A 24570-nucleotide genomic window follows, 5' to 3' on the forward strand; every position below is an offset into this window, starting at 1 on the left:
CTGGGCTATGTCATCAGCATCACATTGTGTCCCAGGAAAGTAGGGTGGATGCCAAGAAATAATTTCTCCAAATTCAGTTGGGATTTCAAAGAGCCAGGATGCACAGACAGAAAAGCTAATTCCGGAATAAACAACAAAGCCAAAGCCACACCTCGTAGCATTAGCAAAGCGTGTCTGCTGGAAATAGAGCAAAAAAAAAAAAAAAAACGCCAGTGGAGGAAATGTCAGGAGGGACTATGAATGATTTCAAGAGAGCTTCAGAATTTGTCTCAGTTTTTCTTCTAGTTCTATTAGAATTTGTGTCTAAAGTCAATAATTAAACACCTGTGAGAATAATATGGTATTAGGCACCTAATTATGTCTCATGAAACATGTGAAAACCAATTCCTTCACCCAAAATAATTCAAGGGAGCTGTCACTTGCTTTTGGAGATAAGAGTCTACTTTGAGATACATACCCCTGGGCCTCCTAGGGACATCTGGGAATCCTGCAAGGGGATGTGGTAAAGAGCTTGGGCTGGAATGGAGATGGGGTCTGAGGACAGCCTCTGACCACAGTGCCCAGGGCCCCTCTGTGCATTCTAAGCAGGCACTGCTGGCAAAACCCAACAAGGACTGTATGGTTCTGTGAAACCAAACCTCCGAAAAAGCAGGTGCCACACCCTTTCTCACAGCAGAAAGTTTATTTGTGGGGCACAGGCTAGTAACAAGGCACACTTCATAAACGCCTCTACCTGTCTCAAGAGGGATACTAGCTACGCATTGTTTATTCTTGGATGAGCAAATTCTTTTCCATGACAGAATGCTCAGGACATGCTGACTGTATAAAAATACAAGTTAGATTCAAACGTGAAGTAAATGCTAACTATTTGAAGAAAGAATAAACTGCCTTTGGCAAACAAACCCTGAAGGCAGCTCTGGCCATCCAGCCTTCCTGGAGGTTGAGTATAAGGGGTCAGCACAGGGCGTATTTACGCAGAGCCCTGCAGAGAATGGACACTGAGGAATGGGAAAGGTCTCTGGAAGGCAAGGTGTTCCCAGCTTGAATGATGCAGAGGTGTGGTCAGGCTGAGGAGGAAGGGAGGAGGGAGACAGCTAACATTTTCTGAGCACTTCTCAGGGGTGACAGAGGTGGTGATATGGTTTGGCTGTGTTTCCCCCGCACCCAAATCTCATCTTGAATTATAGCTCTCATAATTGCCATGTGTCACGGGAGGAAGCTGGTGGAAGGTCATCGAATCATGGGGGCAGGTTTCTCCCGTGCTGTTCTCATGATAGTGAATAAGTCTCTCAAGTTCTGATGGTTTGATAAAGGGGAGTTCCCCTACACACGCTCTTGCCTTTTCTGCCACCATGTAAGACGTGTCTTGCTTCCCCTTGGCCCTCTACCATGATTGTGAGGCCTCTCCAGCCATGTGGAACTGTGAGTCAATTAAACCTTTTTCCTTTATAAATTACCCAGTCTTGGGTATGTCTTTATTAGCAGCGTAAAAACAGACTAATACAGGTGGGCTAGGTGATTTACACATATGTGGCTATGTCTGGTGAAGCAGAATTTTATTTACTTATTTAGCAAGAGAAGGTGTCAGGGGTGTCTGTCTAGATAATGTCCAAAAGCCCCTTAGTCAACCTTCTTTTTTTTTTTTTTTTGAGATGGAGTCTCCCACTGTCATCCAGGCTGGAGTGCAGTGGCATGATCTCGGCTGACAGCAAGCTCTGCCTCCCGGGTTCATGCCATTCTCCTGCCTCAGCCTTCTGAGTAGCTGGGACTACAGGTGCCCACCACCATGCCCAGCTAATTTTTTGTATTTTTAGTAGAGACGGGGTTTCACTGTTAGCCAGGATGGTCTCGATCTCCTGACCTCGTGATCCACCCGCCTCAGCCTCCCAAAGTGTCAACCTTCTTTGTTCCCGGGAAGAGTTACTTGAATCGCCCTTTTTAGTTATACAAATTTAAGTTTTGTATAAGCACCTCCATTCCTGATGAGGATGGTATAAGCGCCCCCATTTCTGATGAGGATGGTGCGTCAGGAACTTTTGCGATTGCTGGGTACTCAGTGCTGATAGAGGGGAGAGGGCTAAATATGCATAGCAGCCTTAAGGAGCCTCCTGGGAGAGGGAGAAAGGTGACCTTGGCCACTTCTCTTTTAAAATGTAGTGTTGGCCAGGCGCAGTGGCTCATGCCTGTAATCCCAGCACTTTGGGAGGCTGAGGCGGGCGGATCACGAGGTCAGGAGATCGAGACCATCCTGGCTAACACGGTGAAACCCAGTCTCTACTAAAAATACAAAAAAATTAGCTGGGTGTGGTGGCGGGCGCCTGTAATTCCAGCTACTCGGGAGGCTGAGGTGGCAGAATGGCATGAACCAGGGAGGTGGAGATTGCAGTGAGTGAAGATCATGCCACCAAACTTCAGCCTGGCAGCCTGGGGGACAGAGCGAGACTCCATCTCAAAAAAAAAAAAAAAAAGTATTATCAGAATTTCTCAAAAGAATTAGGATGTTTCCGACTGAGGTCAGCTGGTCCTAACATGTACCAGGAAAGACAGGGGTTTCTTGCCTGATGACAGGTTCCTCTGTGTCCAGTCACCCTGGACAGATGGCACAGGACACAATGACTAAGTATATGGATGTGACCTGAAGAGAAGTCATCTTGAGAGCCCAGGCTTGGACACCACCATGTTGTGTGTGAGGACTGGGCCAGAAGGGACAGGGTGGCAATAGATAAAGGCCCACTGGACTGGGTGGGGCCAATGCATCAAAAGGTCCCAACAGAAACAACCGCAGTGATCCCAGGGCCTACCAGCGGGTTGGTCAGGCTTTTCCAAGTTTCTCCCCAGCTGGAGATGGGAAGGAGATTTTCCTGGGAAGAGTAAGCACTTAGGGTTCTCGGTCAATTTGTAAAGAAGATTTCAAATACAGGATCGCAGACTTCCTGCCCTTATTAGTAAGTAGAGATTCAAATGATTACTTAGAAAATTTTAAAAAGCATGACCAACTTTACATCCCAAGCCAGTGAGGCGGATTATGAGATCCCACTTAATCCTCACATTTATTCTAGGAAGTAACAAAGGCCCATTGGGGCCATATTATTTGTCGAAGATTATTAAGCAGGTAAATTATAACATTGGGATTTAAATCTCAATCTAATTCTCTGCCTGTCGTCGTTTCCTTCCCTGGAGCACACTGAAGTGGAAGCAATGAAAAGCAGTCAAGAGCAAGACCATGCGGAAAAGACTGGCAACCACTTAGGCATAGCTCAGGGGTAAAACACCACTATTTGGCTTAAGGATGGAGAAATAAACTAATCCCTAATCTCTAGTATCTTCTATTCTCACACACTCAAAACGCATCTACATATGTTCAATATGTATGCACCTTCATTTTGAGATCCAGTTCTACAAATCACAGGAAGTATTTCATGTACTTCCAGCCTCTGCAAGTAGAATTTGGGGTGAAAGATACTCCTCAGGAAAACCAACAGAAAAGGCTGGGAATGTAAAGTCTGAGGGGAAAGTGCCAAAGGAAAAGGTAACCAGACTTGGCTGTGGAACTGTTTCCCACGCTCTGAAAGGTAGCACAGGGGAAAACTTCTAGAAGCTTGAAGGACAGAAAAATCCTATAGGTTCAAAAAGAGTTTACGTAAATTCATGAGAGATAAATCCAAAACAGATATAAAGGAAATTGGCAGTAATGGAAAAAGTAGACTGTTTACTCAGACATGACACAAGGTAAAAAGCCAAATTCAGTATTTTTTTAATTCAACAATAAAAACACTATCACTTCCCAGAAAAAAAGACAAAATACTTGAAAAAAAAGTGATCAACATCTTCCATGGTTGGAATGTCCCTTCCAAAACTCATGTTGACATTTAATTGTCATTTTAACAATGTTGAGACGTGGGCCCTTTAAGAGGTAATTAGGTCATGAGGGCTCTGGATAGATGAATGCTGTTATAGTGAGGAAGAATGGGTTCGTTATAGTGGGAATGCCATGTGATGCCTTCTGACGTGTTATGATGCAGCAAGAAGGCCCTGGCCAGATGTGACCCTTTGGGAAGCCCACGATTTTGGGCTTCCCAGCCTCCAGAACCATGAACCAAATAAATCTCTTTTCTTTATAAATTACTTTGTCCGTGGTACTCTGTTATAGCAGCAGAAAACAGCCAGGCATGGTGGCTCACACCTGTAATCCCAGCACTTTAGGAGGCTGAGGCGGGAGGATCACCTGAGGTCAGGAGTTTAAGACCAGCCTGACCAACATGATGAAACCCTGTCTCCACTAAGAATACAAAAATTAGCTGGGTGTGGCGGTGGGTACCTGTATTCCCAGCTACTCGGGAGGCTGAGGCAGGAGAAGCACATGAACCTGGGAGTGCAATGTTGCACTGAGCTGAGATCATGCCATTCCACTCCAGCCTGAGTGACAGAGCAAGACTCCATCTCAAAAAAAAAAAAAAAAAAAAAAAAAAAAAAAAGAGAGAAAAGAAAAGAAAAAAGAAAAAACAGAAAAAGAGAAAAGAAAAGAAATTAGGACAACATCACCACTAGTTTTTTTAGTTTTTTTGTTTTTTTGAGACAGGATCTCATTCTGTCACCCAGGCTGGAGTACAATGGTGCTATTACGGCTCACTGAAGCATTGACCTCTGGAGCTCAGGTGATCTTCCCACCTCAGCTCCCAGGTAGCTGGGACCACAGGTGCACACTACCATGCCTGGTTAATTTTTATATTTTTTGTAGAGATGGGATTTCTCCATGTTGCCCAGGCTGGTTTCAAACTCTTGGGCTTAAGCAAACCCCCACCTCGGCCTCCCAAAGTGCTGGGACTGCAGGTGCAAGCCACTGCACCTGGACATCACTACTAATTTTTTTAAAGTACAGTGAAATAAGATAACATGTTTTGCATAACAATAAGAATATACAATTTTAAGGTGAATATCCCCAGCTTGTAAGAGTTAAGTGAAAGATACATTCTCATATACTGCAGGTGGGAAAGAAAATTCATAAAACCTTTCTGGGTAAAGTCTGGCAATATGTACTAAGAGCCTTTGTTTATTAAGAAGATGTTTTAATAAACAAACTTCAATATTGGCAAAGATTTATTATTTTTTTTCACTCTGTGGCCAGGCTAGATTGCAGTGGCATGATCTCAGCTCACTGCAACCTCCGCCTCCCGGGTCAAGTGATTCTCCTGCCTCAGCCTCCTGAGTAGCTGGGACTACAGGTGCTACCACACCCAGCTAATTTTTTTGTATTTTTAGTAGAGATGGGGTTTCACCGTGTTGGCCAGATGGTCTCCATCTCTTGACCTCGTGATCTGCCCACCTTGGCCTCCCAAAGTGCTAGGATTACAGGCGTGACCCACCGCGCCCAACCAAAATTTAATATTTCTTTGGGGCAGATGTTCCTATTTATAATAGTATTGTTATTTATAAATACATTCCTATTTATAACAGCATATTTATAAAAGCAGAAAACTAGAACAACTTAAATGTCCAAAGAGAGACTGATTAAGTAAATTATAGTACAACCATACAATGAGGTGATATGAAGCTTTTTTTAATGTAAGCAGGAGAGGTACAGTGGCTCACCCCTGTAATCCTAGCACTTTGGGAGGCCAAGGTGGGAGGATCACTTGAGCCCAGGAGTTCGAGATCAGTCTGAGCAACACAGTGAGACTCTGTCTCTACAAAAAAAATTTTTATCCATTAGCCAGTCCGGTGGCATGCACCTGTATGTAGTCCGAGCTACTCAGGAGGCAGAGGCGGAAGAATCACTTGAGCTTGGGAGGTCTAAGCTACACTGAGCCATCATCACACCACTGCACTCCAGCCTGGGTGACAGAGTGACATCCTGCATCAAAAAATAAAAATTTAAAAAACTTTTTAAAAAGTAAACATTTTAACAAGGAGAAATATTTATAAGATTAAACATGATCATTTTTTTCTTATTGATAGGCAAACAGAATGCTCCTAGCCATGTTAAAATAATAAGCAACTAAATGGAGAAACTCCAAAATTTTCACAATGATTGCTTCTGTATGCTGAATTAGCGATGATTTGTTCTTCTTTATATTTTTTGTACTATCTGCTATCTTTGAAATGGCTGGCAATTACCGTTTTTATAATTGAGAAAAAAGGAACTGAAGGAAAAGGAATAAAAATAGAAGGAGTCGTGGTTATTTCCAGTAACTCCTACAGGCTGATAACATCCTGATGACTCCATGAGGAGCTGTACCATTGAGATGACTCAATTGTCTTTGTTCTTAGGATTTTACAAGGGAGCCTAATAAATACCGAAGCTTCCAGTAAGAGATGCCTGCAGAAAATGAAATGCAAGGACATGAGGAGAATGGACAGGCCAAGTCAGGACCTAGAGGCCAAGTCAGGACCTGGAGAAGGGTAGTAGATGGGACTGCAAAGTGTTTAGCCTGAAATGGCACCTGCTCCACCTTCAGGATAAAATGACCAGAAGGTAAACAAAGTATCCTGTCAACAAAACTAACTGGAAAGACTTGTTTACCCTGCACTGGTAGCATGCTATTTATAGTGTTATTTGTGGTCCTTTTCCCAACAACCTTTTCTGACCGCAGCTCATCAGATCAGATGTTATTAAGCTTATAACCATAAATTCTCACCGCCTACTTAAATCCTAGAATTATGAGAAGAAAATGTATTACAAGTTGTAATAAATGAGATTAATGGAATTTGTCAGCCATGAGAGCAAATTACTGATACTGATTTTCTATGATAATAACTGCCATTTGTTGAGTCTTTCCTAAATATATTACCTAAGGACCTATCACAGGGTCTTCCATGTACCAGGTCCCTTAGGTAATTCATTTCCTCCTCCCAACAACCTTATCAAGTAGGTATCATTATTACCTTCATTGGCCCATGAGTGAAGAGAGGTTGATTGCAATTAAGCAACTTACCACCGACTAAGGTAGTAAACAGCACAGCAAGATGGTAGAGGTTGACTCCTGAGCCTATACTATACATGAAAAGTAAAATAATAAAAGTTCATGGGTTTCACTTGTATAAAATATTATTCTTGCCACTCAAACTAAACCACATCCTGATTACTACTACTCACCTTGCCAACCCTAAACCTTTAATTCATGTGCCTTTCAAGGTCTAAATACAGGTGCATGGAAAACATGTTAACTGGCATTCTGAAAGAATAATATCCAGGCTGAAAGGGTAGTATTTTAATTTATAGGTCTGAATAACTTTTATTTTGAAGTAACTACCTGATTAAAACATTCATGATCCTAAATACAGAAAATATTTCCTAGCACTCATCCTAGGTTCTAAACTACTTTATAGTGGCCTCCCTAAAAGAATACATAAGCAAAACAGATCCTTCACCATGTCAACCAAGAGCCCCCCCAGAAAGGAGATGAAACCAGAGCAAATGAGACATTTTTCACTAATAGTAAAGTGGTCATTTATTCTTTCCTTATACTTTCTAAACAGAAGTTCAACCCTAAGGCCATAACTACAAAGGAACAGAAGTATTTTTCTTCATCCTCAATTGCTAGGCCAGGAGGATATGCACCTAACACTCTAGACAAAACTAATCTGAACAGAGTGTTGTTGAGCTCAAGCATTTCTTAGGAAAACTAGAGATCAGTCTCAGGCATCTGGTATAAACTTCTAGCCTTCTCATCTGACCATTTCTAGCTACTATGCCTGGGGCATTTTAAGTGCTCAGTAAATATTAGCTATTGTGGTGATCATTGTTATTAATAACATCTGTTTCATCAACCCAGAAAAATAACAATGTCAGGATCAAAAAAAAAAAAAAAAGGCTACTCCTTTGCTCCTGCTTCCAATTTTCTGATTTGTTTTCCAAAGCCTTTTGTTAGTAAAACTTAGAAATTTCTTTCAAATACTAAAAGGGTCATGAGAAAACAAAAAATATATATACTTATGTGATCTCATGATAAATGAAGGCCACCATTAGGAAATAACTCTCCTCTTAGTTTGAAGGAAGTTATGTCAGCTATTTCTACTACTTGTATAAAGTAATTCCACAAACTGCAGTGCTAGAATTCTGACACTCCCCTGGGTACACCTGAGTTTTGATGCAACAGAGCACCTGGGAAAGGAGGTGGCAGTGCAGGTGAACCAGGCTAGGAAATGTTTGGTCATTTGTTGGGTTCACAGTATGCCTGTCTTACCTGTTCTACATAGTTGGTGAGAGTGGGAGAGTAAATTTAAATTCCATCAGGAAATAGATATATGGTGAGCAATCTCTAAAATAGTAAGAGAGAGGGAATTTTCTTCTGGCACTTGGAAGGAGTTAATTTTATAGAGTTAATCTGATGTAGGAAAAAATGGCACTTGCAACTGAAGTCTACAAAGGCGACATCTACATTTGAATGCTGTGAAAGTTTCAAAGTGAAAAGCAATCCTTTAGCATGGAGGTGGATGATTAGAAGCAAAGGCCCGGTGGCTCACGCCTCTAATCTCAGCACTTTAGAAAGCTGAGGGGGGTGGATGGCTTGAGCTCAGGAGTTCGAGACCAGCCTGGGCAACATGGCAAAACCCCGTCTCTACAAAAAATACAAAAATTAGCTGGGCATGGTGGCAAACATCTGTAGTTCCGGCTACTCGGACGGCTGAGGCACAAGAATCACTTGCACCTTCCAAATGGAGGTTGCAGTGAACCAAGATCATGCCACTGCACTCCAGCCTGGGCAACAGAGAGACCCTGTCTCCAAAAAAGCAAAGCAGAGGGACTGGACACTAAGAAGAACAGTAGGAGCCTATTAGGAGAAAATCTCAAAATAGAGCCTGAGGTTCCCAGTAGAATGGCTTATACAGCTTGTTCCTTCTCTAGGATTAATTCAGACTAATATTATGCCCTTTGTTACAAATACAGAAGACTAGATCACTAAATTCTTTGCTTAAACACTGCTGGTGGGAAAGTAAATTAGTACAACCTCTATGGCCAACAGTAGGGAGATTTCTTAAAGAATTAAAAGTACATCTACCATTTAATCCAGGAATCTCACTACTGTGTAACTACCCAAAGGAAAAGAAGTCATTATATTAAAAAGACAACTGCACACATATGTTTATCACAGTACAATTCACAACTGCAAAGATATGGAATCAACCTGTGACCATCAACTGATGAGTGGATAAAGAAAATGTGGTATGATATATGCCACAGAATAGTATACAGCCAAAAAAAAAAATCTTTTGCAGCAACTTGGATGAAACTGGAGGCCATTATCAATGGAAATGAAGTAACTCAGGAACAGAAAACCAAATACTGCATGTTCTCACTTATAAGTGGGAGCTAAGCTATGGATGTACAGCGGCATGCAGAGTGGTATAATGAACATTAGAGAATCAGAGCAGGGTGGGGGGGAATCAGGGATTGAAAACTACCTATTGGGTACAATCTACACTATTCGGGGGATGGGTGCACTAAAAACCCAGACTTCATCCTATAAAATTCATCCATGTAACCAAAAACCACCTGTACCCCTAAAGCTATTGAAATAAAAAAAATTAATAAATAAATAAAATTTAAAAATAAAAAAGGCTGGGCATGGTGGCTCATGACTGTAATCCCAGCACTTTGGGAGGCCAAGGGGGGTGGATTGCTTGAGGCCAGGAGTTCAAGATCAGCCTGGCCAACATGGTGAAACCATGTCTCTACTAAAAACACAAAAAGTGCTGGGCGTGGTGGCGCCTGCCGGTATTCCCAGCTACTCAGGAGGCTGAGGCAGGAGAATCGCCTGAATCTGGGAGGTGGAGGTTGCAGTGAGCCAAGATTGCACCCCTGGACTCCAGCCGGGGCAATAAGAGCGAGACTCCATCTAAAAAAAAAAAAAAAAAAAAAAAATCACTATTTTTTTTTTACTGGTTTTAGGACACTTGTTGAAAATGGCCCTGCTGCCAAGAAGGCCTGCTGTGGCCCAGAACTGCCAGAGATTGGATAGGGAAATTTATCTTATTCCAAATTTTAGTATGGGGCCCACTTGCCCCTATACAAGCCATGTCTTCAATGTGAGCTTTTGCAATCATAAAGCTGATGTTTGGATTTCCTACCTGTTTACTCTGTGGTATTATTGCACATTTGGTCCAGATCCTAGACAAAGAACAAGAGTATCACATTTTTGGTGCCCATCAAAACTCTAGCATCCAATACAATTGACCACAATTGTTGAAAATTAGGGTGGAATGTGGAGACCAAAATAACAAGGATTCTGGTGCGGCCAGGGTATATGGTTTTGGGCCTTGGATTCAAGAGGCAGGCTAGGCATTTTAACCTCGAAAATCTCCAGAGATTATTTCTGGGTAATAAGACTCAACTTTACAATTGTGCAGTTGGATTTTTAACTATTATGACCTGAGCAAGCAGTTTAAGCCCAAGAAACTAATCACATGAGATATGAGATTTTCACTCTGATTGGTCACTGAAGCTATGAAAGCTCTTCAATTGCTGGGGTTTTTTTGGGTTTTTGTGGGGTAGGGGGGTGTTTTGTTTCGAGACAGTGTCTTACGCTGTCGCACAGGCTGAAGTGCAGTGGTGAGATCATAGCTCACTATCACCTCAAATTCCTGGGTTCAGGTCATCTTGAGTGCTGTTTTTAGAGAGAAAAGCCCATATTTACTGGGCCTGAAGCAAATTGTACATAGGCCTCACCCACCTTAAGTAAAGTTAAGTTCTTTATCAAATACATGGGCCAGCAAGGGCCTTACTTAGCACAATGCTGGCTGAAAGCAGCCTCAGCAAACCCTGGCTACGTAAGCACTAAGTAAGCAACACCTACTAGTCCCAGTAAGCAAGACATGCAGACTACAGAATCATAGTGTGTTGTGAAGAAAAAAAAAAAAAGCCACACATTCAGGCATCAGCAGGTCCTAGAGGCTTTAATGAGAGCAGAGTGTCAGCAGGGTATCAGCAGATATCGGCAGGCCATGCAGGCCCCAGGTCAAAGGTGGACCAAACAAGTAACTCAACAGCACAGGCTTCTGGAAAATAATGAACTTTGAAGTGACAGAAATCTAGACTTGCATCTCACCACTCCCTTAAAAGTTGCATCACCTTGAGGCAGGGCACAGGGGCTCATACCTGTAATCCCAACACTTTGGGAGGCCGAGGCAGGTGGATCACTTGAGCCCAGGAGTTCGAGACCAGCCTAGGCAATAAGGTGAAACCCTTATTAATTGCCAAAATTAGCTAAGGCGGTTGTGGGTGCCTGCAGTCCCAGCTACTCCTTAGACTGAGGTGGGAGGATTGCTTGAGTCCAGGAGGTCAAGGCTGCAGTGAGCCGTGATTGGGACATTGCACTCCATCGACAGAGTGAGACCTTGGTCTCAAAAAGAAGAAAAAATAGCTGTGTCACCTTGGGTAAGTTACAGATGCTTCACCTAGCCCCCTAGTTCCCTCAGAACTAAAACAGAGATTTGAAAATGTACCCAACTAAACATGCACCTATAAGCCAGCCATTTCTCTCCTGGAGGTATTTACTCCAAAGAAATGAGAGCATATGCCCAGATAACACTCACAGCAGCTTTATTTGTAAGCACTGAGAACTAGAAGCAACCCAAATGTTTATCAATAAGTTCCTGGATAAACGAAGTATGATATATCCTGACAATAGAATCCTACTCAGCAATAAAAAGGAACACACATGCAATAACATGGATGAATCTTAAAATAATTATGCTGAATACAAGAAACCAAAATATAGTATATACTGAATTATTCTATTTATATAAAATTCTCAAAATGCAAACCAATTTATAGTGCCAGAAAGCAGATCAGTGGTTGCCTAGAGGCTGGCGGTCGGAGAACAGTGAGAAGGGATGGATTACAAGGGGCACAAGGAAACTCTTGGGCCAATGGCATGCTCATTAGCTTCACTGTGAGGGTGTCCCACAGGTGCAGACACATGTCAAAACTCATCAAATTGTACACCTTAAGCAGGTGCAGTTTATGTCCCAGCCAATTACACCTCAATAAAGCTGAAAAAATATGTGAGTCAAAGAATACATAAGAGAGAACAGCAGACTCAAAACCCTTGAGCACTCTTCAAAAGTGGCACCTTTTTGGTCATTTGTGGTGACTCACACCTGTAATCCCAGCACTGTGGGTGAATCGCTTGAGTCAGGAGTTCAAGAACATCCTGGGCAACATGGCGAAACACAATCTCTACTAAAGATACAAAAAATTAGCCAAGCATGGTGGTGCATGGCTGTAGTCCCAGTTACTCAGAAGGCTGAGGTGGGAGAGTCACCTGAGTACAGGAAGTCCAGGCTACAGTGAGCCATGATCGTACCACTGCACTCCAGCCTGGGCATTGGAGTGAGACCCTGTCTCAAAGGGGGGGGAAAAAAGTGGCACCTTTTCAACAATCTTTTTTAAAAAATTATTAGAGACAGGGTCTCACTCTGTTGCCCAAGCTGGAGTAAAGAGGCGTGATCATAGCTCACTGCAGCCTCAGACGTCTGAGCTCAAGCGATCCTTCCACTTCAGCCTCCTGAGTAGCTGGGACTACTGGCTGTGCCACCACACCTGGCTTTGACAATTTTTAAAGTAATACAATCATTTATCCAACAAATACTGATAAGAGTGGCTACTCTGGGTAGGTATTATTGTAGACACTAGAGAACACAGAGAAACACAGGCAAATAAAAAAGCAAGCAAATAAATAACTGCAGAGAGTGATATGAGTTGCTGTAAAGGAACTAAAACAAGGTGCTGTCACTGCAAGTGACTGAGTAAAAGGAAAGGCCAATTTCTCTGGGGGTGGTGGGGAGGTCCCAGGAGGCCTCCTGCAGCAGATGTTATTTGAGCCAAGTCCTCAATAATCAGGAGGCAGCCCTGCAAAAATGTGAGGGCTGAGAATCTTGGGGAAAATAAGCAAGAGCAAAGGCTCTAAGGTGGGAACAAGTCTGATGTGTTGGAAACAGCAAGTAGGCCATGGTCTAGAGCCCAGTGGGGCTGGATGATGAGTGAGAGGAATGAGGTCAGAGAGCAAGGCGAGTGTGAGAAAGCACAGGGCCTGGTAGGCCGTGGGGAAGGGCATTACTCAGGGAAGTGACAGGATCTTTTTGGCAATAATATGACTGCCATTTTTAAAAGATCACTATGGCTGTTGAGGACAGACTATAGGAAAGTCAAAAATGAAAGCAAGGAGGTCAGTTAAGAGGCTTTCTCCATATTCCAAACAAGAGATGATGGAGACTAGGGTGAGGATGATAGAGGTAAGAGAAATTGATACATGTGGAATATATTCAGGAGGTAGAGCCCATGATACTTGCCAATAGATTGGACCAAAGAGGAGGTGAGGGACCTGGAGGAATCACAGATGACCCCCTGGGTTTCTGGCCTAAGCAATGGAATAAAAATGGTGCCATTTACTGGAATGGGAAAGAAGATAACTGTTCTTAGAACTACAATGAAAAGAGTATATTATGTACAGTGGCTCATGCCTGTAATCTCAGCACTTTGGGACGCCGAAGCAGGAGGATCATTTGAGGCCACGAGTTTGAAGCTGCAGTGAGCTATGATGGTGTCACTGCACTCCAGCCTGAGCAACAAAGCAAGACTGTGTTTCTAAATAAAATAAAATAAAAAGATGAAAAGAGGTTAGAGAAACCTCTGTCCTAGGGAAAGCAAGATCCTGAGATACAGACAATGAGCAAAGGGGAGCCTTTTTCCCTCCATTCTTGCTGCTGTGTCAACTGATGGTGTAAGTCCTGCCTCATCAAGAGCCTGGCCCAGCCCCAGCCCCAGAATTTCTTCTCCTCCTGATGTTAGAACTCTGCTCTCCTCTTTCTTGCCCCTTTCTCCCTTGCAGTTGTGGTAAGGACTAAAGAATATAAATAGAATGCCTAGAAGAGTTTCAAGTACATAATAAATTCTTGTTAATTTTTTTCTTTCTTCTGTTTTTTGTTATTAGATAAAATGTTTTCATGGATAAAATTTTGATACACTTTGTCAACTAAAAATAAAAACATTCCATAAATTCCAATCATTCCCTATTAAATTTCTATGCTGAATTCTCTTTCCCATCTTGCAAGATGGTGGGTGAAAAGGTTGAGAAGCCAGATCCTAAAAAGAAGAAACCAGAAGCCAAGAAGGCTGATGCTGGTGGCAAGGTAAAAAGGGGCAGCCTCAAGACTAAAAAGCCCAAGAGGGAGAAGCCCCATTGCAGCTGAAATCCTATCCTTGTCAGAGGAATCAGCAGGTATTCCCGATCAGCCATGTATTCCAGAAAGGCCATGTACAAGAGGAAGCACTCAGCTGCTGAATCCAAGGTTGAAAAGAAAAAGGAGAAGGTTCTTGCAACTATTACAAAACCAGTTGGTGGTGACAAGAACGGTGGTACCCGGGTGGTTAAACATCGCGAAATGCCTAGATATTATCCTACTGAAGATGTGCCTCAAAAGCTGTTGAGCCACGGCAAAAAAAAACCGTTCAGTCAGCACATGAGAAAACTGTGAGCCAGCATCACCCCTGGGACCATTCTGATCACCCTCACTGGGCGCCACAGAGGCAAGAGGGTGGTTTTCCTGAAGCCGCTGGCTAGTGGCTTGTTACTTGTGACTGGACCTCTGGTCTTCAACCAAGATCCTCTACAAAGAACACGCCAGAAATCTGTCACTGCCATCTCAACCAAAATTGATAATCAGCAATGTAAAAATCCCAAAACATCCTACTGACGCTTACTTCAAGAAGCAGCAGCTGTGGAAGCCCAGAAACAGGAAGGTGAGATCTTCAACACAGAAAAAGAGAACTACAAGATTACAGAGCAGCACCAAATCGATCAGAAAGCTGTGGACTCACAAATGTTACCAAAAATCAAAGCTATTCCTCAGCTCCAGGGCTACCTTTGATCTGTGTTTGCCCTGACGAATGGAATTTATTCTCACAGGCCAGGCACGGTAGCTCATGCCTGTAGTCCCAGCACTTCAGGAGGCTGAGGCGGGTAGATCGCTGGAGCTCAGGTGTTCAAGGCCAGCCTGGGCAACATGGCAAAACAGCATCTCTACTAAAAACACAAAAAAGAAAATTAGCCAGGTGTGGTGATACATGGCTGTGGTCCCAGCTACTGGGAAGGCTGAGGTGGGAGGATCACTTGACCCAGGAGGCAGAAGTTGCAGTGAGCCAAGATCATGCCCCTGCACTTCAGCCTGGACAACAGAGTGAAACACTGTCTCAAAAAAAAAAAAAAGAAAGAAAGAAAGAAAGAAAGAAAAAAAAAGAAATTTATCCCCACAAATTGGTGTTCTGAATTTCTTAAGAACCTAAGTAAATAACTGATTTTAAAAATTATATGCCAAACTATTTTTCATTTAAAAAAATTACAGCACTCAGGCCAGGCGTGGTGGCTTATGCCTGTAATCCCAGCACTTTGGGAGGCCGAGGCAGGTGGATCACTTGAGGTTAGGAGTTTGAGACAAGCCTGGCCAACGTGGTGAAACGCCATCTCTACTAACAATACAAAAATTAGGGCCAGGCATGGTGGCTCACGCCTGTAATCCCAGCACTTTGGGAGGCAGAAGCAGGCAGATCACAAGGTCAGGAGATCAAGACCATCCTGGCCAAGATGATGAAACCCCATCTCTACCAAAAATACAAAAAATTAGCCAGACATGGCGGCACATGCCTGTAATCCCAGCTACTCGGGAGGCTGAGGCAGGAGAATTGCTTGAACCAGGGAGGTGGAGGTTACAGTGAGCCGAGATCGCGCCTCTGCACTCCAGCCTGGGCGACAGCAAGACTCTATCTCAAAGAAAAAAAATATTACAGCACACAATTCACTGGGGTTTAGATATCCGGTTCATTTTTTTCTCAAGATCTGCCTCTTCTATGCTGCCAGCCAAGGTTTTAGGCTGTTTGTTATCTCTTTTTATTCTGCGTAGTCTCCCTGGATGATCTCAAAGACATCCATGGTTTCAGTTTTCATCTCTCTACTTTCCCTTTCCTGAGCAGCACATCTGTAAAGCCCACTGCTACTGGAGATCTCCACTCGAGTGTCTCCTGAGAGCTTCAAACACCAACCTAACGAAAACGAAATGCATCTCCTACATGCCCAAGACAATTCTTCCTTTCCCACTCTCTCTGATGACAGCATGTACCCCATGGCCCAAGCCCACAATCTAGAAGTCATCCTAGGTTCCTCCCTTTCATTCACTTGCATCCTTTTTCCTAAGCTGTGCTGTGATTTCCTCTTCTTCCACGACTCCTGAGTCAGAGCCACATCATCTACTCCACCTTCACTTCCTTAAGTCATGTACTTTGTCACACCTGGATTACTGGGAGAGCTTTTCACATGACAGATGGAGATAAAAAAATAAGCAGAAAAATAGCCTTGAGGGAACACATACAATGCAGGGAGAAGAAATCTATTTTGTATCCTCACAGATAAGAAAAAATAAGTAATTATGAATAAAACAGGTTACCTTTTACAAAGGAGAAGGGCAAGTATTCAGAGAAAAAAATAAAAATATAGTAGCAGAAAAGAAAAACTTATGGTGGTTGGAGGACAAAACTGAAAGGATCTCCCACAAATTGCAGCAAAAGGCAAAGGGATAAAAAAGCAATAGAGAAAAGATAAAAAATTAGAAGGCCAGTGCAGTACATCAATAATAGTACTTCTTCTAGAAAGTATAGGGAAAATGAAAAGATAGAAATATATACGAATTAATTTTTAAGATAATTTCCTAGAAGTGAGGGACATGAGTTTCTAGACTGCAAGGGTTTGAAGCATGTCAGGTAGAATGGATAATGGTAAGAGTAGCTAACACGAACAGTGTTAGGGCTTCCTCTGTGCCAGCCACTGTTCTAACTGCTTTAATACATTTAACTCATTTCCTTGTCAAAACCATCATTATCTACCTTTTACAGATGTAGAAATTAAAGCTGAGAAAAATTAAATAACCTGTCCAAGACAATACAGTCAGTAAGTGATGAAAGTGGCATTCAACTCCAGCTGGCCCATGCCCTACACTCAGTGCTCTAAATCACTGTACTATACTGGATGTGAATAGACTTACACCATGATTCCTATCAGGACACTGGGATCTAGGGGAAGATGCCATAAGCTTCCAGGGAGAAAAAGCAGGTCTCATGGAAGGATCCAGAGTAAAGATAGCTTCAGAATGCTGACAATAATACAACTAAAAAGAAATGAACAGGCCGGGCATGGTGGCTCACACCTATAATCCCAGCACCTTGGGAGGCCAAAGCAGGTGGATCACCTGTGGTCAGGAGTTCAAGACCAGCCTGGCCAACATCGCTAAACCCTATCTCTACTAAAAATACGAAAATTAGCCAGGCGTGGTGGCATGTACCTATAATCCCAGCTACTAGGGATGTTGAGGCAGAAGAATCACTTGAACCCTTAAGGCGGAGGTTGCAGTGAGCCGAGACTGTGCCACTGCACTCCAGCCTGGGTGACAGAGCGAGACTCCGTCTCAAAAAAAAAAAAAAAAAAAAAAAAAGAAAGAAAAAGAAATGAACAAACCCTTCAAAATTTTGTAGCAACATTATTTACAACCTACAACGCTATACCTAGCCAAGCTGTCAATGACATCTTGAGAGTAAAATAAAGACTCTAGACAAGAAGAACTCAAAAAATTTTCCTCACATGTACCCTATCTCAAGTAACTACTGGAGAGGATGCTGCACCAAAATAAAGCAGCAAACCAAGAAAGAGGATGACCACACAAGAAACAGGGGCACCTGCGCAGAAGAGAGTGGAGTAAATCCCCAGGTGGATAATGTCAAAATCACAGGAGAGTTTGCTCTGAATATGAAAATAAACAGTCCAGGTTAGAGCAGGACAAGACTTCTTACAGGCCTTCTCAGGAAGGTGAAATAATAAAATACATCAGAATGTTTTGAGAGGACTAACAACTGGCAAGGAGCACGGAGTTAATAAATAAATATTTCACGATAAATGCGTGGAAAACTAAGCAATTACTAAATCCAATTACTAAATTTCTAAATCCTGCAAAAAGAAAGTAACAGGGAAGGAAAATTAATCATAGTTTGCTACATAGATCATTTCTGAAATGTTCATGTACTGCTGTGGTATGAATGTTTATGTCCCCCAAATATTGTATGTTGAAATCCTAATTCCCAAGGTAATGATATTAAGAGCCTTTTGGAAGGTGATTAGGTCACAAAGATGGAGCCCTCATGAATGGGATTAATGCCCTTATAAAAGAAGCTCCTCAGAGCTAGCTGGTCCCTTCCACCATGTAAAGACACAGCTAGGGAACTGTGGACTCAAGAAACAGTTCCTGTCTTCACATGCGTTCCTATCCTTGTGGATAGGAACTATCTATTAGGAACAGGACCTCACCAGGCATCTGCTGACTCCTTGATCTTGGACTTTCCAGTTTCCATAACTGCAAAAATAAATTTGTTTTGTATAAACTACCCAGTTTATAGTATTTTGTTTTATCAGCCCAAATGGACTAAGACAATAGTCACAATAATGTTAACATTTAATACTGATCTAAGACAAATTATAATATAATCTAATGATATATTTAGAGGGAAAAGGAAATGTTCTACATCTGTGGTAAAGTTAAGAAAAGAAATAGGCCGTGCACGGTGGCTCACACCTGTAATTCCAGCATTTTGGGAGGCTGAGGCGGATGAATGACTTGAGGTCAAGAGTTTGAGACCAGCCTGGCCAACATGGTGAAACACGGTCTCTACCAAAAACACAAAAATTAGCCGGGTGTGGTGGCACTTGCCTGTAATCCCAGCTACTAGGGAGGCTGAGGCAGGAGAATCACTTGAACCCGGGAGGCAGAGGTTGCAGTGAGCCAAGACTGTGCCATTGCACTCCAGCCTGGGCAACACAGTGAGACTCCGCTCAAGAAAAAAAAAGAAAAGAAAAGAAAATGTTATCATCTATACTGAGAAGTCAATAGATTGTGCCTAGAAAGAAAAGAAAAAAAAAAAACAAACAAAAAGTAGTAATACCGATGTGTTATTTCAAGTTTTCGAGTCACGGAGGTAAATAACAACATAGGTAAAATACGTGAAATTAGTTGACTCTATAGAGGTAGAAATGAGTGGTAGTGGTATAGAAAACTATTATTTTATTTTATTTATTTATTTATTATTTTTTTGAGATGGAGTCTCGCTCTGTGGCCCAGGCTGGAGTACAGTGGCGAGATCTCGGCTCACTGCAACCCCCACCTCCCTGGTTCAAGCAATTCCCCTGCCTCAGCCTCCCGAGTAGCTGGGATTACAGGCACACACCACCATGCTCAGCTAATTTTTTTGTATTTTTAGTAGAGACAGGGTTTCACCATGTTGGCCAGACTGGTCTCCAACTCCTGACCTCAGGCGATCCATCCACCTCAGCCTCCCAAAGTGTTGGGATTACAGGCGTGGGCCACCATGCCTGGCCTATTTTATTTTAAGACAGGGTTTTTCTCTGTTGCCCAGGCTGGAGTACTGTGATGCAATCATAGCTCACTGTAACCTCGAATTCCAGAGCACTCAAGAGATCCTCCCACTTTAGCCTCCCAAGTGGCTGGGACTACAGTCATGTCTGGCTGATTTTTTTTTTTTTTTTTTTTTTTTTGCTTTTGTAGAGATGGGGTTTCACTCTTTTGTTCAGACTGGTCTTGAACTCTTGGCCTCAAGAGATCCTCCCACCTCAGCCTCCAAAAGGGCTGAGATTACAGGCATAAGCCACCATGACCAGCTTGGGAACTACTGTTTTAAAACACAAATCTTTATTTCAAATACATTTACAGAAGCCGGGCGGAGTGGCTCACGCCTGTAATTCCAGCACTTTGGGAAGCCAAGGCGGGTGGATCACCTGAAGTCAGGAGTTCAAAACCAGCCTGGCCAACATGGCAAAACCCCGTCTCTACTAAAAATACAAAAATTAGCCAGGCGTGGTGGCTTGCGCCTCTAGTCCCAGCTACTCAGGAGGCTGAGGCATGAGAATCACTTGAACCCAAGAGGCGGAGCTTGCAGTGAGCTGACATTGCCCCACTACACTCCAGCCTGGGCAACAGAGTAAGACTCAGTCTCAAAAAAATAAATAAATAAAAATAATATAAAATAAAATACATTTATAACTGGCAATGTTTAAAAAGAGAAACAAACTGAGTTCCACTGAAATTAAGAGATTTTCTCAGTCTCTGGGCGGGCCGTGGGAGGCTCCTGAGGTGGGGGCCGGGCCAGAATGGCTGCAGCCTGGCCCGGCCCCCACCCTGGGCGGCCCAGGAGAAGCAGTTCCCGCCGGCGCTGCTGAGTTTCTTCATCTACAACCCGCGCTTCAGGCCGCACGAAGGAGAGGGGGAAAATGGGATTTTATTTTATCATCCAAATGAGGTAGAAAAAATGAAAAGATTAGAAATGTCGACTGTGTGAAGCTATTGTACAGTTTACAAGGACCTTTAGCCCATCAAAACCTGCAAAATCTTTACATACACAGAAGAACAGTTCTTCAATGAACCAGAAGAAAATTTCTGGATGGTCATGGTATTTACATATGCAGTGTATCCTTCTGAAATTGTATGGTGAAGTTATGAGTGATCTTTACTATTCAGAATTTAGGAAAGTCCTCTGGCTGTTGCATCCAAGTAAAATTAAAATAAAATTGGTTGCAATTTTAAAATTAAAAAAAAAAGAGATTTTCTCATGGATATACAACTAATTGGGACAGGGAAGACTCTAGAACCCAGATCTACTAAAACCTAGAGTTTTCTCTCTATTACTATCTTATCTAAATCTGATTTTTAAGAAATTAAAACTAACAGCAACAATGCCAGATACATTGTGCAGTAGATTTGCGGACTTTAGATTTTAAAATATTTACAGTTTTCAAATCAACTATTGGAAGTATTATCCCTGGGACTAGATGGATTAGTGACAGTGACCCTAAAAGGAAAGAGTACAGGCCGCTCAGTGGGATGTGAACTACAAAAATAAAAATATAGCATGAATCTTGTCACAGTCCAAAACATATGTTGATACAGCTGGAGATTGTTAATTTTTTTAAAGAAAATTGAATTGGTTTTGATTTCCAAAGAAATGAAAACACACTAAATTTCTGCTAACGACTATCTTTGGTTGTGTAATCGTAAAATGGTCTTTTTCCACATTTTAACCAGTTAACAATCCAGCTCTAATATTTATGATAATTGCTGAGATGGAGGAAAAGTAGTCAAAATGTCAGAAAGAACAAATAGGAGAGGACAGGTGTGTAAAGGAAGTGGGAAGAAAGAGTAGAGTGGGTAATTTGGTGAAAGCTCCAACTCCCAGACTTTCAGCCAAGAAACTTTGGGAATGTTTCTGGTTGGCAGATCAGAGTCTTACACAGAGCACACTGGAATTTTATGAGGCAAATTTGGACTAGGAATGTGGATGTTCCACCTTCTCAAGTCACACAGCCAAGGCTATATACAGAGCCTGGGTTCCCGACAACTTTTTTCAGGGATGACGATCACTGAATCAAATGAGTCACTCACATCAAAACTCCTGACACAAAGTGCTCTTCATTTGTGCCATATGTCACAGATAGAAGAAAGTATCGGGATAATTCAGATAATGGATTCTAAATATGTCAAAGCAGCAACCACCAGACACAACTCCCTCCTCTGAGGTTAAACTATGGGCCTACATGGATTATAACCCCCAGGAATGCTTTGATTGTTCCACACCTTTATAAAATTGGAAATCTACATTTATAAAATCTGCATTTCTATAATTACAGATGTACTGATATGCTATTTAGAATTTACTTCAAAATAACCCAATGGTGGGAACTGGGGTGTGGAAAGTGAGTGAGTATAAGTGAAATAAAATTGGCTATGAGTTGATAAGTGCTGGAGCAAGGTGATAGAGACATAGAGATTCATTTTCTTATTCTTACTATTCTTGCATGTTTGAAATTTTCCACAATAACGAGTTGCTTGTGTTTTTTTTTTTTTCATCTTTATTATCAGATTCTCTAAAAAAAATTGGAAGAACTTCCCCTTCGGAAAATCAAACTGGAAGATAATCCCCTCGATGCCACTCTAGCATGGCACTGACAGACTGGAGCTGAGCGGCTGCTCCCTCTTTGGAGGAGGCGCATGCTCTCCCCTTCTCCAGTCTCTGCACTCCCTGTATGGCTTCACTGGACCATTTTGCTCATTTATGCTACGACTTGATATTGGAACGCATAGGTTTGTAACTTCGAAGTTACCCATAACCCCCAAATCCCAGAGTGATAGCAATGTATCAAAAATTGTATATTTGCAGAGTGATATCAGTAAGGTGGCAGAATAGGAAGCCTCAGATCCTCATTCACCAAGGAAAACACTGACTTAACAATATACAAACCGAACTGCTTTAGTAAGAACTCCAGAAACAAGTTAAGAGGTTGCAGCACCTCAGCAAGTGCATTGAAATGGGTAGGAAAATTCATGGCATTTTACCTGCCCTAGCCATTCCTTCTCCCGTGCACAAGGTAGCACAATCAGGAGAAAAATTCTAACCCATTTTTCCTCAGGAGTGAAAGAGATGAATGCACTGTGTATCCAACATTCGGGTTTTTCAGGGATGCTGCTCAAGGACTGGGTTCTATCTTACCTGACTTGGAACAGTGACCAGAACAGCAGTTTGGATGCCAGGTTGGGGGGCCACTGGGAACAAAGGCAAGCTCCACAGTTTGTTACAGCACTGGAGAGAGTGTAGTACCACAGACAGACACCAGGAAAAGCAAAAGATTATGAGCTCCAGTGAAGATGCAAGCAAACCTTTTTTAACTGGGAAATTATACACACAAGCCCAGAGAAGATGCATTCCCAGAAAGGTTTGGGAGGTCGCCATACACTCTAGCCAGGCTGACTGGTGAAGACCCTCCCCTGCATGAAGCCAATTTCTAAAGACTGGGAGAGGTAGCTGTTTTTTATTTGGTTTTGGGGGTTTTGGTTTTTTTGTTTGTTTTTTGTTTTTGTTTTTTGAATGCCCGAAGCTCAACAAAAGGTCACAAGGCCTACAAAGAAACAGGAAAACATGGCCTGATCAAAGTAACAAAATAAATTTCCAGAAACCAACCCCCAAAGAAACACAGGCCTATGATTTACCTGACAAAGGATTCAAAATAAACATCTTAAAGATGCTAAGTGAGCTAATAGAGAAGATAAACAACTAAACAAAATCAAGAAAATGATACATGTACAAAATGAGAATGTCAACAAAGTCATAGAAACCATTTTTTAAATCTGGAGCTAAAGAATACAATAACTGAATTTTAAAATTCACTAGAGGAGTTCAATAGGACACTTAAGCAGAAAAAAAGAGTCAGTGAATTTGAAGTCAGATCACTTAAAATTATTGAGTCAGATAAGCAAAAAGAAAGAATGAAGAAAAGTGAAGAAAGCCAAAAATACTTATAGAACACCATCAAACAGGACAATATATGCATGATGGGAGACCCAGAAGAAAAGGGAGAAAGGACTAGCAAGCCTACTTGAAGAGACAATGGCCAAAATCTTCCCAAATTTGAGGAAGAAAATGAACATACCAATTCGAAAAGCCCAACAAACTCCAACTAAGATAAACCAAAGTGACCCAAACCAAAACACATTATTATCAAACTGTAAAATGTCAAAGACAAAGAGAGAATCTTGAAAGCAGCAAGAGAAAAGTGACTCATCACATACTAGGGAGATCTTATTAGACTATAAGCAGTTTGTTTTGTTTCTTTTTTTTTATTTTGAGATAGGATCTTACTCTGTCACCCAAGCTAGAGTGCAGTGGCATCATCATAGCTCACTGCAGCCTCGAACTCCTGGGCTCAAGCAATCCTCCTGCCTCAGCCTCTGGAGTAACTGTGACTACAGGCACATGCTACCATGCCTGGATAATTTTCTTTTTATTTTTTGTAGAGATGAGGTCTCACTGTATTGCTCAAGCTGTTCTTAAACTACTGCTCTCAAGCAATCCTCCCACCTTGGCCTCCCAAAGTTCTGGGATTATAGGTGTGAACCACTGAGCCCAGCCTACCAGCAGATTTTTGAGCAGAAACCCTGCAGGCCAGGGCCAAGTGTGGTGGCTCCCACTAATACTCCCAGCACCTTGGGAGGCCAAGGTGAGCAGATCAGTTGAGGTCAGGAGTTCGAGACCAGCCTGACCAACATGGTGAAACCCTGTCTCTACTAAAAATCCAAAATTAGCCAGGCGTGGTGGCGCTACTCGGGAGCATGAGGCAGGAGAATCGTTTGAGCCCAGGAGGTGGAGGTTGCAGTAAGCCAACACTGCGCCACTGCACTCCAGCCTGGGTGACAGAGCAAGACTCCGTCTCAAATAAAAGAAACCCTCCAGGCCAAAAGGGAGTGAGGTAATATATTCGAAGTGCTAAAAGGGAAAAAACTGCCAACCAACAACACTATGTCTGGCAAAACTGTCCTTCAAAAATTAAAAAGAGGACTCCGCTCTGCGCCTGCCCGCTGCTGTAGGGACCCCGGGAAATGCAAATCAAAACCACAATGAGATACCATCTCACACCAGTTAGAATGGCAATCATTAAACTGTCAGGAAACAACAGGTGCTGGAGAGGATGGGGA

At 42.4% G+C, this 24570-nt stretch overlaps 1 protein-coding gene and 1 pseudogene across 1 annotated transcript in view; one reads left to right on the plus strand and one right to left on the minus strand.

Moving 5' to 3' along the window:
- Positions 1–24570, minus strand: part of C3H4orf36 (chromosome 3 C4orf36 homolog) — a 97740-nt gene that overhangs the window by 17691 nt on the left and 55479 nt on the right. The gene's annotated exons all lie outside the window — the stretch shown is intronic.
- On the plus strand, positions 14053–14891 carry LOC129034567 (large ribosomal subunit protein eL6-like; annotated as a pseudogene).

This window comes from Pongo pygmaeus, chromosome 3 (assembly GCF_028885625.2).
Source record: "Pongo pygmaeus isolate AG05252 chromosome 3, NHGRI_mPonPyg2-v2.0_pri, whole genome shotgun sequence".
NCBI classification, from domain to species: Eukaryota; Metazoa; Chordata; class Mammalia; order Primates; family Hominidae; genus Pongo; species Pongo pygmaeus.